Below are 17181 nucleotides of genomic sequence, written 5' to 3'. Positions count from 1 at the left end.
TGTGAAGTAACAATGTTGTAATTACGTTGTGAAGTAACAATGTTGCAGTTACGTTGTGAAGTAACAATGTTGTAGTTACGTTGTGAAGTAACAATGTTGTAGTTACGTTGTGAAGTAATAATGTTGTAGTTACGTTGTGAAGTAACAATGTTGTAGTTACGTTGTGAAGCAACTTAAAACAATGTTGTAGCTACGTTTAGTAACAATGTTGTAGTTACGTTGTGAACCAACTTAAAACAATGTTGTAGTTACGTTGTGAAGCAACTTAAAACAATGTTGTAGTTACGTTGTGAAGTAACAATGTTGTAGTTACATTGTGAAGTAACAATGTTGTAGTTACGTTGTGAAGTAACAATGTTGTAGTTACGTTGTGAAGTAACAATGTTGTAGTTACGTTGTGAGGTAACAATGTTGTAGGTATGTTGTGAAGTAACTTAAAACAATGTTGTAGTTACGTTGTGAGGTATCAATGTTGTAGATACGTTGTGAGGTAACAATGTTGTAGATACGTTGTGAAGCAACTTAAAACAATGTTGTAGTTATGTTGTGAGGTAACAATGTTGTAGTTACGTTGTGAAGCAACTTAAAACAATGTTGTAGTTACGTTGTGAGGTAACAAAGTTGTAGTTACGTTGTGAAGTAACTTAAAACAATGTTGTAGTTACGTTGTGAAGTAACAATGTTGTAGTTACGTTGTGAAGTAACTTATTAGAATGTTGTAGTTACGTTGTGAGGTAACAATGTTGCAGTTACGTTGTGAAGCAACTTAAAACAATGTTGTAGTTATGTTGTTAAGTAACAATGTTGTAGTTACGTTGTGAAGTAACAATGTTGTAGTTACGTTGTGAAGTAACAATGTTGTATTGACGTTGTGAAGTAACAATGTTGTAGTTACGTTGTGAGGTAACAATGTTGTAGTTACGTTGTGAACTAACAATGTTGTAGTTATGTTGTGAAGTAACAATGTTGTAGTTACGTTGTGAAGCAACTTAAAACAATGTTGCAGTTACGTTTAGTAACAATGTTGTAGTTACGTTGTGAAGTAACAATGTTGTAGTTACGTTGTAAAGAAACAATGTTGTATTTACATTGTGAAGTAACAATGTTGTAGTTACGTTGTGAAGTAACAATGTTGTAGTTACGTTGTGTTGAAACAATGTTGTAGTTACATTGTGAAGTAACAATATCGTAGTTACGTTGTGAAGTAACAATGTTGTAGATACGTAGTGAAGTATCAATGTTGTAGTTTCGTTGTGTAGCAACTTAAAACACTGTTGTAGTTACGTTGTGAAGCAACAATGTTGTAGTTACGTTGTGAAGCAACAATGTTGTAGTTACGTTGTGAAGCAACTTAAAACAATGTTGTAGTTACGTTGTGAAGCAACTTAAAACAATGTTGTAGTTACGTTGTGAAGTAACAATGTTGTAGTTACATTGTGAAGTAACAATGTTGTAGTTACGTTGTGAAGTAACAATGTTGTAGTTACGTTGTGAAGTAACAATGTTGTAGTTACGTTGTGAAGTAACAATGTTGTAGTTACGTTGTGAGGTAACAATGTTGTAGGTATGTTGTGAAGTAACTTAAAACAATGTTGTAGTTACGTTGTGAGGTATCAATGTTGTAGATACGTTGTGAGGTAACAATGTTGTAGATACGTTGTGAAGCAACTTAAAACAATGTTGTAGTTATGTTGTGAGGTAACAATGTTGTAGTTACGTTGTGAAGCAACTTAAAACAATGTTGTAGTTACGTTGTGAGGTAACAATGTTGTAGTTACGTTGTGAAGTAACTTAAAACAATGTTGTAGTTACGTTGTGAAGTAACAATGTTGTAGTTACGTTGTGAAGTAACTTATTAGAATGTTGTAGTTACGTTGTGAGGTAACAATGTTGCAGTTACGTTGTGAAGCAACTTAAAACAATGTTGTAGTTATGTTGTTAAGTAACAATGTTGTAGTTACGTTGTGAAGTAACAATGTTGTAGTTACGTTGTGAAGTAACAATGTTGTATTGACGTTGTGAAGTAACAATGTTGTAGTTACGTTGTGAGGTAACAATGTTGTAGTTACGTTGTGAACTAACAATGTTGTAGTTATGTTGTGAAGTAACAATGTTGTAGTTACGTTGTGAAGCAACTTAAAACAATGTTGCAGTTACGTTTAGTAACAATGTTGTAGTTACGTTGTGAAGTAACAATGTTGTAGTTACGTTGTAAAGAAACAATGTTGTATTTACATTGTGAAGTAACAATGTTGTAGTTACGTTGTGAAGTAACAATGTTGTAGTTACGTTGTGTTGAAACAATGTTGTAGTTACATTGTGAAGTAACAATATCGTAGTTACGTTGTGAAGTAACAATGTTGTAGATACGTAGTGAAGTATCAATGTTGTAGTTTCGTTGTGTAGCAACTTAAAACACTGTTGTAGTTACGTTGTGAAGCAACAATGTTGTAGTTACGTTGTGAAGCAACAATGTTGTAGTTACGTTGTGAAGCAACTTAAAACAATGTTGTAGTTACGTTGTGAAGTAACAATGTTGTAGTTACGTTGTGAAGTAACGATGTTGTAGTTACATTGTGAAGTAACAATGTTTTAGTTACGTTGTGAAGTAACAATGTTGTAGTTACGTTGTGAAGAAACAATGTTGTAGTTACGTTGTGAAGTAACAATGTTGTAGTTACGTTGTGAAGCAACAATGTTGTAGTTACGTTGTGAAGCAACAATGTTGTAGTTACGTTGTGAAGCAACAATGCTGTAGTCACGTTGTGAAGCAACAATGTTGTAGTTACGTTGTGAAGTAACAATGTAGCAACTTAAAACAATGTTGTAGTTACATTGTGAAGCAACTTAAAACAATGTTGTAGTTACATTGTGAAGTAACAATGTTGTAGTTACGTTGTGAAGTAACAATGTTGTAGTTATGTTGTGAAGTAACAATGTTGTAGTTAGGTTGTGAAGTAACAATGTTGTAGTTAGGTTGTGAAGTAACAATGTTGTAGTTAGGTTGTGAAGTAACAATGTTGTAGTTATGTTGTGAAGTAACAATGTTGTAGTTACGTTGTGAAGAAACAATGTCGTAGTTACGTTGTGAAGTAACAATGTTGTAGTTACTTTGTGAAGTAACAATGTTGTAGTTACGTTGTGAAGTAACATTGTAGTGACGTTGTATAGTAACATTGTAGTGACATTGTGAAGTAACAATGTTGTAGTTACGTTGTGAAGCAACAATGTTGTAGTTACGTTGCGAAGCAACAATGTTGTAGTTACGTTGCGAAGCAACAATGTTGTAGTTACGTTGCGAAGCAACAATGTTGTAGTTACTTTGGGAAGCAACAATGTTGTAGTTACGTTGTGAAGCAACAATGTTGTAGTTACGTTGTGAAGCAACAATGTTGTAGTTACGTTGTGAAGCAACAATGTTGTAGTTACGTTGTGAAGCAACAATGTTGTAGTTACGTTGTGAAGCAACAATGTTGTAGTTACGTTGTGAAGCAACAATGTTGTAGTTATGTTGCGAAGCAACAATGTTGTAGTTACGTTGTGAAGCAACAATGTTGAAGTTACGTTGTGAAGCAACTTAAAACAATGTTGTAGTTATGTTAAGTAACAATGATGTAGTTACGTTGTGAAGCAACTTAAAGCAATGTTGTAGTTACGTTGTGAAGCAACTTAAAACAATGTTGTAGTTACGTTGTGAAGTAACAATGTTGTAGTTATGTTGTGAAGCAATTTAAAACAATGTTGTAGTTACGTTGTGAAGTAACAATGTTGTAGTTATGTTGTGAAGCAACTTAAAACAATGTTGTAGTTACGCTGTGAAGCAACTTAAAAGAATGTTGTAGTTACGTTGTAAAGCAACTTAAAACAATGTTGTAGTTACGTTGTGAAGCAACTTAAAACAATGTTGTAGTTACGTTGTGAAGCAACTTAAAACAATGTTGCAGTTACGTTGTGAAGCAACTTAAAACAATGTTGTATTTACGTTGTGAAGCAACTTAAAACAATGTTGTATTTACGTTGTGAAGCAACTTAAAACAATGTTGTATTTACGTTGTGAAGCAACTTAAAACAATGTTGTAGTTACGTTGTGAAGTAACAATGTTGTCGTTACGTTGTGTAGCAACTTAAAACAATGCTGTAGTTACGTTGTGTAGCAACTTAAAACAATGTTGTAGTTACGTTGTGAAGCAACGATGTGGCATTTACGTTGTGAAGCAACAATGTTGTAGTTACGTTATGAAGCAACTTAAAACAATGTTGTAGTTACGTTGTGAAGCAACTTAAAACAATATTGTAGTTACATTGTGAAGCAACTTAAAACAATGTTGTAGTTACGTTGTGAGGTAACAATGTTGTAGTTAAGTTGTGAAGTAACTTAAAACAATGTTGTAGTTACGTTGTGAAATAACAATGTTGTAGTTACGTTGTGAAGTAACTTAAAACAATGTTGTAGTTACGTTGTGAAGCAACTTAAAACAATGTTGTAGTTACGTTGTGAAGCAACTTAAAACAATGTTGTAGTTACGTTGTGGGGTAACAATGTTGCAGTTACGTTGTGAAGCAACTTAAAACAATGTTGTAATTATGTTGTGAGGTAACAATGTTGTAGTTACGTTGTGAAGTAACTTAAAACAATGTTGTAGTTACGTTGTAAAGTAACAATGTTGTAGTTACGTTGTGAAGTAACTTTAAACAATGTTGTAGTTACGTTGTGAGGTAACAATGTTGCAGTTACATTGTGAAGCAACTTAAAACAATCTTGTTGTTACGTTGTGCAGCAACTTAAAACAATGTTGTAGTTACGTTGTGAAGCAACTTAAAACAATGTTGTAGTTACGTTGTGAAGCAACTTAAAACAATGTTGTAGTTACGTTGTGAAGCAACTTAAAACAATGTTGTAGTTACATTGTGAAGCAACTTAAAACAATGTTGTAGTTACGTTGTAAGGTAACAATGTTGTAGTTACGTTGTGAAGTAACTTAAAACAATGTTGTAGTTACGTTGTGAAGTAACTTAAAACAATGTTGTAGTTACGTTGTGAAGTAACTTAAAACAATGTTGTAGTTACGTTGTAAAGTAACAATGTTGTAGTTACGTTGTGAAGTAACTTAAAACAATGTTGTAGTTACGTTGTGAGGTAACAATGTTGTAGTTACGTTGTGAAGTAACTTAAAACAATGTTGTAGTTACGTTGTGAAGTAACAATGTTGTAGTTACGTTGTGAAGTAACAATGTTGTAGTTACGTTGTGAAGTAACAATGTTGTAGTTACGTTGTGAAGTAACAATGTTGTAGTTACGTTGTGAAGTAACAATGTTGTAGTTACGTTGTAAATTAACAATGTTGTAGTTACGTTGTAAAATAACAATGTTGTAGTTACGTTGTGTAGCAACTTAAAACAATGCTGTAGTTACGTTGTGTAGCAACTTAAAACAATGTTGTAGGTACGTTGTGTAGCAACTTAAAAACAATGCTGTAGTTACGTTGTAAAGTAACAATGTTGTAGCTACGTTGTGAAGCAACAATGTTGTAGTTACGTTGTGAAGTAACAATGTTGTAGTTACGTTGTGAAGCAACAATGTTGTAGTTACGTTGTGAAGTAACAATGTTGTAGTTACGTTGTGAAGAAACAATGTTGTAGTTACGTTCTGAAGTAACAATGTTGTAGTTACGTTGTGAAGTAACAATGTTGTAGTTACGTTGTGAAGTAACAATGTTGTAGTTATGTTGTGAAGCAACTTAAAACAATGTTGTAGTTACGCTGTGAAGCAACTTAAAACAATGTTGTAGTTATGTTGTAAAGCAACTTAAAACAATGTTGTAGTTACGTTGTGAAGCAACTTAAAACAATGTTGTAGTTACGTTGTGAAGCAACTTAAAACAATGTTGCAGTTACGTTGTGAAGCAACTTAAAACAATGTTGTATTTACGTTGTGAAGCAACTTAAAACAATGTTGTATTTACGTTGTGAAGCAACTTAAAACAATGTTGTATTTACGTTGTGAAGCAACTTAAAACAATGTTGTAGTTACGTTGTGAAGTAACAATGTTGTAATTACGTTGTGAAGTAACAATGTTGCAGTTACGTTGTGAAGTAACAATGTTGTAGTTACGTTGTGAAGTAACAATGTTGTAGTTACGTTGTGAAGTAATAATGTTGTAGTTACGTTGTGAAGTAACAATGTTGTAGTTACGTTGTGAAGCAACTTAAAACAATGTTGTAGCTACGTTTAGTAACAATGTTGTAGTTACGTTGTGAACCAACTTAAAACAATGTTGTAGTTACGTTGTGAAGCAACTTAAAACAATGTTGTAGTTACGTTGTGAAGTAACAATGTTGTAGTTACATTGTGAAGTAACAATGTTGTAGTTACGTTGTGAAGTAACAATGTTGTAGTTACGTTGTGAAGTAACAATGTTGTAGTTACGTTGTGAAGTAACAATGTTGTAGTTACGTTGTGAGGTAACAATGTTGTAGGTATGTTGTGAAGTAACTTAAAACAATGTTGTAGTTACGTTGTGAGGTATCAATGTTGTAGATACGTTGTGAGGTAACAATGTTGTAGATACGTTGTGAAGCAACTTAAAACAATGTTGTAGTTATGTTGTGAGGTAACAATGTTGTAGTTACGTTGTGAAGCAACTTAAAACAATGTTGTAGTTACGTTGTGAGGTAACAATGTTGTAGTTACGTTGTGAAGTAACTTAAAACAATGTTGTAGTTACGTTGTGAAGTAACAATGTTGTAGTTACGTTGTGAAGTAACTTATTAGAATGTTGTAGTTACGTTGTGAGGTAACAATGTTGCAGTTACGTTGTGAAGCAACTTAAAACAATGTTGTAGTTATGTTGTTAAGTAACAATGTTGTAGTTACGTTGTGAAGTAACAATGTTGTAGTTACGTTGTGAAGTAACAATGTTGTAGTTACGTTGTGAAGTAACAATGTTGTATTGACGTTGTGAAGTAACAATGTTGTAGTTACGTTGTGAGGTAACAATGTTGTAGTTACGTTGTGAACTAACAATGTTGTAGTTATGTTGTGAAGTAACAATGTTGTAGTTACGTTGTGAAGCAACTTAAAACAATGTTGCAGTTACGTTTAGTAACAATGTTGTAGTTACGTTGTGAAGTAACAATGTTGTAGTTACGTTGTAAAGAAACAATGTTGTATTTACATTGTGAAGTAACAATGTTGTAGTTACGTTGTGAAGTAACAATGTTGTAGTTACGTTGTGTTGAAACAATGTTGTAGTTACATTGTGAAGTAACAATATCGTAGTTACGTTGTGAAGTAACAATGTTGTAGATACGTAGTGAAGTATCAATGTTGTAGTTTCGTTGTGTAGCAACTTAAAACACTGTTGTAGTTACGTTGTGAAGCAACAATGTTGTAGTTACGTTGTGAAGCAACAATGTTGTAGTTACGTTGTGAAGCAACTTAAAACAATGTTGTAGTTACGTTGTGAAGCAACTTAAAACAATGTTGTAGTTACGTTGTGAAGTAACAATGTTGTAGTTACATTGTGAAGTAACAATGTTGTAGTTACGTTGTGAAGTAACAATGTTGTAGTTACGTTGTGAAGTAACAATGTTGTAGTTACGTTGTGAAGTAACAATGTTGTAGTTACGTTGTGAGGTAACAATGTTGTAGGTATGTTGTGAAGTAACTTAAAACAATGTTGTAGTTACGTTGTGAGGTATCAATGTTGTAGATACGTTGTGAGGTAACAATGTTGTAGATACGTTGTGAAGCAACTTAAAACAATGTTGTAGTTATGTTGTGAGGTAACAATGTTGTAGTTACGTTGTGAAGCAACTTAAAACAATGTTGTAGTTACGTTGTGAGGTAACAATGTTGTAGTTACGTTGTGAAGTAACTTAAAACAATGTTGTAGTTACGTTGTGAAGTAACAATGTTGTAGTTACGTTGTGAAGTAACTTATTAGAATGTTGTAGTTACGTTGTGAGGTAACAATGTTGCAGTTACGTTGTGAAGCAACTTAAAACAATGTTGTAGTTATGTTGTTAAGTAACAATGTTGTAGTTATGTTGTGAAGTAACAATGTTGTAGTTACGTTGTGAAGTAACAATGTTGTATTGACGTTGTGAAGTAACAATGTTGTAGTTACGTTGTGAGGTAACAATGTTGTAGTTACGTTGTGAACTAACAATGTTGTAGTTATGTTGTGAAGTAACAATGTTGTAGTTACGTTGTGAAGCAACTTAAAACAATGTTGCAGTTACGTTTAGTAACAATGTTGTAGTTACGTTGTGAAGTAACAATGTTGTAGTTACGTTGTAAAGAAACAATGTTGTATTTACATTGTGAAGTAACAATGTTGTAGTTACGTTGTGAAGTAACAATGTTGTAGTTACGTTGTGTTGAAACAATGTTGTAGTTACATTGTGAAGTAACAATATCGTAGTTACGTTGTGAAGTAACAATGTTGTAGATACGTAGTGAAGTATCAATGTTGTAGTTTCGTTGTGTAGCAACTTAAAACACTGTTGTAGTTACGTTGTGAAGCAACAATGTTGTAGTTACGTTGTGAAGCAACAATGTTGTAGTTACGTTGTGAAGCAACTTAAAACAATGTTGTAGTTACGTTGTGAAGTAACAATGTTGTAGTTACGTTGTGAAGTAACGATGTTGTAGTTACATTGTGAAGTAACAATGTTTTAGTTACGTTGTGAAGTAACAATGTTGTAGTTACGTTGTGAAGAAACAATGTTGTAGTTACGTTGTGAAGTAACAATGTTGTAGTTACGTTGTGAAGCAACAATGTTGTAGTTACGTTGTGAAGCAACAATGTTGTAGTTACGTTGTGAAGCAACAATGCTGTAGTCACGTTGTGAAGCAACAATGTTGTAGTTACGTTGTGAAGTAACAATGTAGCAACTTAAAACAATGTTGTAGTTACATTGTGAAGCAACTTAAAACAATGTTGTAGTTACATTGTGAAGTAACAATGTTGTAGTTACGTTGTGAAGTAACAATGTTGTAGTTATGTTGTGAAGTAACAATGTTGTAGTTAGGTTGTGAAGTAACAATGTTGTAGTTAGGTTGTGAAGTAACAATGTTGTAGTTAGGTTGTGAAGTAACAATGTTGTAGTTATGTTGTGAAGTAACAATGTTGTAGTTACGTTGTGAAGAAACAATGTCGTAGTTACGTTGTGAAGTAACAATGTTGTAGTTACTTTGTGAAGTAACAATGTTGTAGTTACGTTGTGAAGTAACATTGTAGTGACGTTGTATAGTAACATTGTAGTGACATTGTGAAGTAACAATGTTGTAGTTACGTTGTGAAGTAACAATGTTGTATTGACGTTGTGAAGTAACAATGTTGTAGTTACGTTGTGAGGTAACAATGTTGTAGTTACGTTGTGAACTAACAATGTTGTAGTTATGTTGTGAAGTAACAATGTTGTAGTTACGTTGTGAAGCAACTTAAAACAATGTTGCAGTTACGTTTAGTAACAATGTTGTAGTTACGTTGTGAAGTAACAATGTTGTAGTTACGTTGTAAAGAAACAATGTTGTATTTACATTGTGAAGTAACAATGTTGTAGTTACGTTGTGAAGTAACAATGTTGTAGTTACGTTGTGTTGAAACAATGTTGTAGTTACATTGTGAAGTAACAATATCGTAGTTACGTTGTGAAGTAACAATGTTGTAGATACGTAGTGAAGTATCAATGTTGTAGTTTCGTTGTGTAGCAACTTAAAACACTGTTGTAGTTACGTTGTGAAGCAACAATGTTGTAGTTACGTTGTGAAGCAACAATGTTGTAGTTACGTTGTGAAGCAACTTAAAACAATGTTGTAGTTACGTTGTGAAGTAACAATGTTGTAGTTACGTTGTGAAGTAACGATGTTGTAGTTACATTGTGAAGTAACAATGTTTTAGTTACGTTGTGAAGTAACAATGTTGTAGTTACGTTGTGAAGAAACAATGTTGTAGTTACGTTGTGAAGTAACAATGTTGTAGTTACGTTGTGAAGCAACAATGTTGTAGTTACGTTGTGAAGCAACAATGTTGTAGTTACGTTGTGAAGCAACAATGCTGTAGTCACGTTGTGAAGCAACAATGTTGTAGTTACGTTGTGAAGTAACAATGTAGCAACTTAAAACAATGTTGTAGTTACATTGTGAAGCAACTTAAAACAATGTTGTAGTTACATTGTGAAGTAACAATGTTGTAGTTACGTTGTGAAGTAACAATGTTGTAGTTATGTTGTGAAGTAACAATGTTGTAGTTAGGTTGTGAAGTAACAATGTTGTAGTTAGGTTGTGAAGTAACAATGTTGTAGTTAGGTTGTGAAGTAACAATGTTGTAGTTATGTTGTGAAGTAACAATGTTGTAGTTACGTTGTGAAGAAACAATGTCGTAGTTACGTTGTGAAGTAACAATGTTGTAGTTACTTTGTGAAGTAACAATGTTGTAGTTACGTTGTGAAGTAACATTGTAGTGACGTTGTATAGTAACATTGTAGTGACATTGTGAAGTAACAATGTTGTAGTTACGTTGTGAAGCAACAATGTTGTAGTTACGTTGCGAAGCAACAATGTTGTAGTTACGTTGCGAAGCAACAATGTTGTAGTTACGTTGCGAAGCAACAATGTTGTAGTTACTTTGGGAAGCAACAATGTTGTAGTTACGTTGTGAAGCAACAATGTTGTAGTTACGTTGTGAAGCAACAATGTTGTAGTTACGTTGTGAAGCAACAATGTTGTAGTTACGTTGTGAAGCAACAATGTTGTAGTTACGTTGTGAAGCAACAATGTTGTAGTTACGTTGTGAAGCAACAATGTTGTAGTTACGTTGCGAAGCAACAATGTTGTAGTTACGTTGTGAAGTAACAATGTTGTAGTTACGTTGTGAAGTAACAATGTTGTTGTTACGTTGTGAAGTAACAATGTTGTAGTTACGTTGTGAGGTAACAATGTTGTAGGTATGTTGTGAAGTAACTTAAAACAATGTTGTAGTTACGTTGTGAGGTATCAATGTTGTAGATACGTTGTGAGGTAACAATGTTGTAGATACGTTGTGAAGCAACTTAAAACAATGTTGTAGTTATGTTGTGAGGTAACAATGTTGTAGTTACGTTGTGAAGCAACTTAAAACAATGTTGTAGTTACGTTGTGAGGTAACAATGTTGTAGTTACGTTGTGAAGTAACTTAAAACAATGTTGTAGTTACGTTGTGAAGTAACAATGTTGTAGTTACGTTGTGAAGTAACTTATTAGAATGTTGTAGTTACGTTGTGAGGTAACAATGTTGCAGTTACGTTGTGAAGCAACTTAAAACAATGTTGTAGTTATGTTGTTAAGTAACAATGTTGTAGTTACGTTGTGAAGTAACAATGTTGTAGTTACGTTGTGAAGTAACAATGTTGTATTGACGTTGTGAAGTAACAATGTTGTAGTTACGTTGTGAGGTAACAATGTTGTAGTTACGTTGTGAACTAACAATGTTGTAGTTATGTTGTGAAGTAACAATGTTGTAGTTACGTTGTGAAGCAACTTAAAACAATGTTGCAGTTACGTTTAGTAACAATGTTGTAGTTACGTTGTGAAGTAACAATGTTGTAGTTACGTTGTAAAGAAACAATGTTGTATTTATATTGTGAAGTAACAATGTTGTAGTTACGTTGTGAAGTAACAATGTTGTAGTTACGTTGTGTTGAAACAATGTTGTAGTTACATTGTGAAGTAACAATATCGTAGTTACGTTGTGAAGTAACAATGTTGTAGATACGTAGTGAAGTATCAATGTTGTAGTTTCGTTGTGTAGCAACTTAAAACACTGTTGTAGTTACGTTGTGAAGCAACAATGTTGTAGTTACGTTGTGAAGCAACAATGTTGTAGTTACGTTGTGAAGCAACTTAAAACAATGTTGTAGTTACGTTGTGAAGTAACAATGTTGTAGTTACGTTGTGAAGTAACGATGTTGTAGTTACATTGTGAAGTAACAATGTTTTAGTTACGTTGTGAAGTAACAATGTTGTAGTTACGTTGTGAAGAAACAATGTTGTAGTTACGTTGTGAAGTAACAATGTTGTAGTTACGTTGTGAAGCAACAATGTTGTAGTTACGTTGTGAAGCAACAATGTTGTAGTTACGTTGTGAAGCAACAATGCTGTAGTCACGTTGTGAAGCAACAATGTTGTAGTTACGTTGTGAAGTAACAATGTAGCAACTTAAAACAATGTTGTAGTTACATTGTGAAGCAACTTAAAACAATGTTGTAGTTACATTGTGAAGTAACAATGTTGTAGTTACGTTGTGAAGTAACAATGTTGTAGTTATGTTGTGAAGTAACAATGTTGTAGTTAGGTTGTGAAGTAACAATGTTGTAGTTAGGTTGTGAAGTAACAATGTTGTAGTTAGGTTGTGAAGTAACAATGTTGTAGTTATGTTGTGAAGTAACAATGTTGTAGTTACGTTGTGAAGAAACAATGTCGTAGTTACGTTGTGAAGTAACAATGTTGTAGTTACTTTGTGAAGTAACAATGTTGTAGTTACGTTGTGAAGTAACATTGTAGTGACGTTGTATAGTAACATTGTAGTGACATTGTGAAGTAACAATGTTGTAGTTACGTTGTGAAGCAACAATGTTGTAGTTACGTTGCGAAGCAACAATGTTGTAGTTACGTTGCGAAGCAACAATGTTGTAGTTACGTTGCGAAGCAACAATGTTGTAGTTACTTTGGGAAGCAACAATGTTGTAGTTACGTTGTGAAGCAACAATGTTGTAGTTACGTTGTGAAGCAACAATGTTGTAGTTACGTTGTGAAGCAACAATGTTGTAGTTACGTTGTGAAGCAACAATGTTGTAGTTACGTTGTGAAGCAACAATGTTGTAGTTACGTTGTGAAGCAACAATGTTGTAGTTACGTTGCGAAGCAACAATGTTGTAGTTACGTTGTGAAGCAACAATGTTGAAGTTACGTTGTGAAGCAACTTAAAACAATGTTGTAGTTATGTTAAGTAACAATGATGTAGTTACATTGTGAAGCAACTTAAAGCAATGTTGTAGTTACGTTGTGAAGCAACTTAAAATAATGTTGTAGTTACGTTGTGAAGTAACAATGTTGTAGTTATGTTGTGAAGCAATTTAAAACAATGTTGTAGTTACGTTGTGAAGTAACAATGTTGTAGTTATGTTGTGAAGCAACTTAAAACAATGTTGTAGTTACGCTGTGAAGCAACTTTAAAGAATGTTGTAGTTACGTTGTAAAGCAACTTAAAACAATGTTGTAGTTACGTTGTGAAGCAACTTAAAACAATGTTGTAGTTACGTTGTGAAGCAACTTAAAACAATGTTGCAGTTACGTTGTGAAGCAACTTAAAACAATGTTGTATTTACGTTGTGAAGCAACTTAAAACAATGTTGTATTTACGTTGTGAAGCAACTTAAAACAATGTTGTATTTACGTTGTGAAGCAACTTAAAACAATGTTGTAGTTACGTTGTGAAGTAACAATGTTGTCGTTACGTTGTGTAGCAACTTAAAACAATGCTGTAGTTACGTTGTGTAGCAACGATGTGGCATTTACGTTGTGAAGCAACAATGTTGTAGTTACGTTATGAAGCAACTTAAAACAATGTTGTAGTTACGTTGTGAAGCAACTTAAAACAATATTGTAGTTACATTGTGAAGCAACTTAAAACAATGTTGTAGTTACGTTGTGAGGTAACAATGTTGTAGTTAAGTTGTGAAGTAACTTAAAACAATGTTGTAGTTACGTTGTGAAGTAACAATGTTGTAGTTACGTTGTGAAGTAACTTAAAACAATGTTGTAGTTACGTTGTGAAGCAACTTAAAACAATGTTGTAGTTACGTTGTGAAGCAACTTAAAACAATGTTGTAGTTACGTTGTGAAGCAACTTAAAACAATGTTGTAGTTACGTTGTGAAGCAACTTAAAACAATGTTGTAGTTACGTTGTGAAGCAACTTAAAACAATGTTGTAGTTACGTTGTGAAGTAACAATGTTGTAGTTACGTTGTGAAGCAACAATGTTGTAGTTACGTTGTGAAGCAACAATGTTGTAGTTACGTTGTGAAGCAACAATGCTGTAGTCACGTTGTGAAGCAACAATGTTGTAGTTACGTTGTGAAGTAACAATGTAGCAACTTAAAACAATGTTGTAGTTACATTGTGAAGCAACTTAAAACAATGTTGTAGTTACATTGTGAAGTAACAATGTTGTAGTTACGTTGTGAAGTAACAATGTTGTAGTTATGTTGTGAAGTAACAATGTTGTAGTTAGGTTGTGAAGTAACAATGTTGTAGTTAGGTTGTGAAGTAACAATGTTGTAGTTAGGTTCTGAAGTAACAATGTTGTAGTTATGTTGTGAAGTAACAATGTTGTAGTTATGTTGTGAAGTAACAATGTTGTAGTTACGTTATGAAGTAACAATGTTGTAGTTACGTTGTGAAGAAACAATGTTGTAGTTACGTTGTGAAGAAACAATGTCGTAGTTACGTTGTGAAGTAACAATGTTGTAGTTACTTTGTGAAGTATCAATGTTGTAGTTACGTTGTGAAGTAACATTGTAGTGACGTTGTATAGTAACATTGTAGTGACATTGTGAAGTAACAATGTTGTAGTTACGTTGTGAAGCAACAATGTTGTAGTTACGTTGCGAAGCAACAATGTTGTAGTTACGTTGCGAAGCAACAATGTTGTAGTTACGTTGCGAAGCAACAATGTTGTAGTTACTTTGGGAAGCAACAATGTTGTAGTTACGTTGTGAAGCAACAATGTTGTAGTTACGTTGTGAAGCAACAATGTTGTAGTTACGTTGTGAAGCAACAATGTTGTAGTTACGTTGTGAAGCAACAATGTTGTAGTTACGTTGTGAAGCAACAATGTTGTAGTTACGTTGTGAAGCAACAATGTTGTAGTTACGTTGCGAAGCAACAATGTTGTAGTTACGTTGTGAAGCAACAATGTTGAAGTTACGTTGTGAAGCAACTTAAAACAATGTTGTAGTTATGTTAAGTAACAATGATGTAGTTACGTTGTGAAGCAACTTAAAGCAATGTTGTAGTTACGTTGTGAAGCAACTTAAAACAATGTTGTAGTTACGTTGTGAAGTAACAATGTTGTAGTTATGTTGTGAAGCAATTTAAAACAATGTTGTAGTTACGTTGTGAAGTAACAATGTTGTAGTTATGTTGTGAAGCAACTTAAAACAATGTTGTAGTTACGCTGTGAAGCAACTTAAAAGAATGTTGTAGTTACGTTGTAAAGCAACTTAAAACAATGTTGTAGTTACGTTGTGAAGCAACTTAAAACAATGTTGTAGTTACGTTGTGAAGCAACTTAAAACAATGTTGCAGTTACGTTGTGAAGCAACTTAAAACAATGTTGTATTTACGTTGTGAAGCAACTTAAAACAATGTTGTATTTACGTTGTGAAGCACCTTAAAACAATGTTGTAGTTACGTTGTGAAGTAACAATGTTGTCGTTACGTTGTGTAGCAACTTAAAACAATGCTGTAGTTACGTTGTGTAGCAACTTAAAACAATGTTGTAGTTACGTTGTGAAGCAACGATGTGGCATTTACGTTGTGAAGCAACAATGTTGTAGTTACAATATGAAGCAACTTAAAACAATGTTGTAGTTACGTTGTGAAGCAACTTAAAACAATATTGTAGTTACATTGTGAAGCAACTTAAAACAATGTTGTAGTTACGTTGTGAGGTAACAATGTTGTAGTTAAGTTGTGAAGTAACTAAAAACAATGTTGTAGTTACGTTGTGAAGTAACAATGTTGTAGTTACGTTGTGAAGTAACTTAAAACAATGTTGTAGTTACGTTGTGAAGCAACTTAAAACAATGTTGTAGTTACGTTGTGAAGCAACTTAAAACAATGTTGTAGTTACGTTGTGGGGTAACAATGTTGCAGTTACGTTGTGAAGCAACTTAAAACAATGTTGTAATTATGTTGTGAGGTAACAATGTTGTAGTTACGTTGTGAAGTAACTTAAAACAATGTTGTAGTTACGTTGTAAAGTAACAATGTTGTAGTTACGTTGTGAGGTAACAATGTTGCAGTTACATTGTGAAGCAACTTAAAACTATGTTGTTGTTACGTTGTGCAGCAACTTAAAACAATGTTGTAGTTACGTTGTGAAGCAACTTAAAACAATGTTGTAGTTACGTTGTGAAGCAACTTAAAACAATGTTGTAGTTACGTTGTGAAGCAACTTAAAACAATGTTGTAGTTACATTGTGAAGCAACTTAAAACAATGTTGTAGTTACGTTGTAAGGTAACAATGTTGTAGTTACGTTGTGAAGTAACTTAAAACAATGTTGTAGTTACGTTGTGAAGTAACTTAAAACAATGTTGTAGTTACGTTGTAAAGTAACAATGTTGTAGTTACGTTGTGAAGTAACTTAAAACAATGTTGTAGTTACGTTGTGAAGTAACTTAAAACAATGTTGTAGTTATGTTAAGTAACAATGATGTAGTTACGTTGTGAAGCAACTTAAAGCAATGTTGTAGTTACGTTGTGAAGCAACTTAAAACAATGTTGTAGTTACGTTGTGAAGTAACAATGTTGTAGTTATGTTGTGAAGCAATTTAAAACAATGTTGTAGTTACGTTGTGAAGTAACAATGTTGTAGTTATGTTGTGAAGCAACTTAAAACAATGTTGTAGTTACGCTGTGAAGCAACTTAAAAGAATGTTGTAGTTACGTTGTAAAGCAACTTAAAACAATGTTATAGTTACGTTGTGAAGCAACTTAAAACAATGTTGTAGTTACGTTGTGAAGCAACTTAAAACAATGTTGCAGTTACGTTGTGAAGCAACTTAAAACAATGTTGTATTTACGTTGTGAAGCAACTTAAAACAATGTTGTATTTACGTTGTGAAGCACCTTAAAACAATGTTGTAGTTACGTTGTGAAGTAACAATGTTGTCGTTACGTTGTGTAGCAACTTAAAACAATGCTGTAGTTACGTTGTGTAGCAACTTAAAACAATGTTGTAGTTACGTTGTGAAGCAACGATGTGGCATTTACGTCGTGAAGCACTAATGTTGTAGTTACGTTATGAAGCAACTTAAAACAATGTTGTAGTTACGTTGTGAAGCAACTTAAAACAATATTGTAGTTACATTGTGAAGCAACTTAAAACAATGTTGTAGTTACGTTGTGAG

This window comes from Procambarus clarkii, unplaced genomic scaffold (assembly GCF_040958095.1).
Source record: "Procambarus clarkii isolate CNS0578487 unplaced genomic scaffold, FALCON_Pclarkii_2.0 HiC_scaffold_103, whole genome shotgun sequence".
Classification (NCBI taxonomy): Eukaryota; Metazoa; Arthropoda; class Malacostraca; order Decapoda; family Cambaridae; genus Procambarus; species Procambarus clarkii.
The sequence above is the reverse complement of the archived record's forward strand: the minus strand, read 5'-3'. Positions refer to the sequence as shown.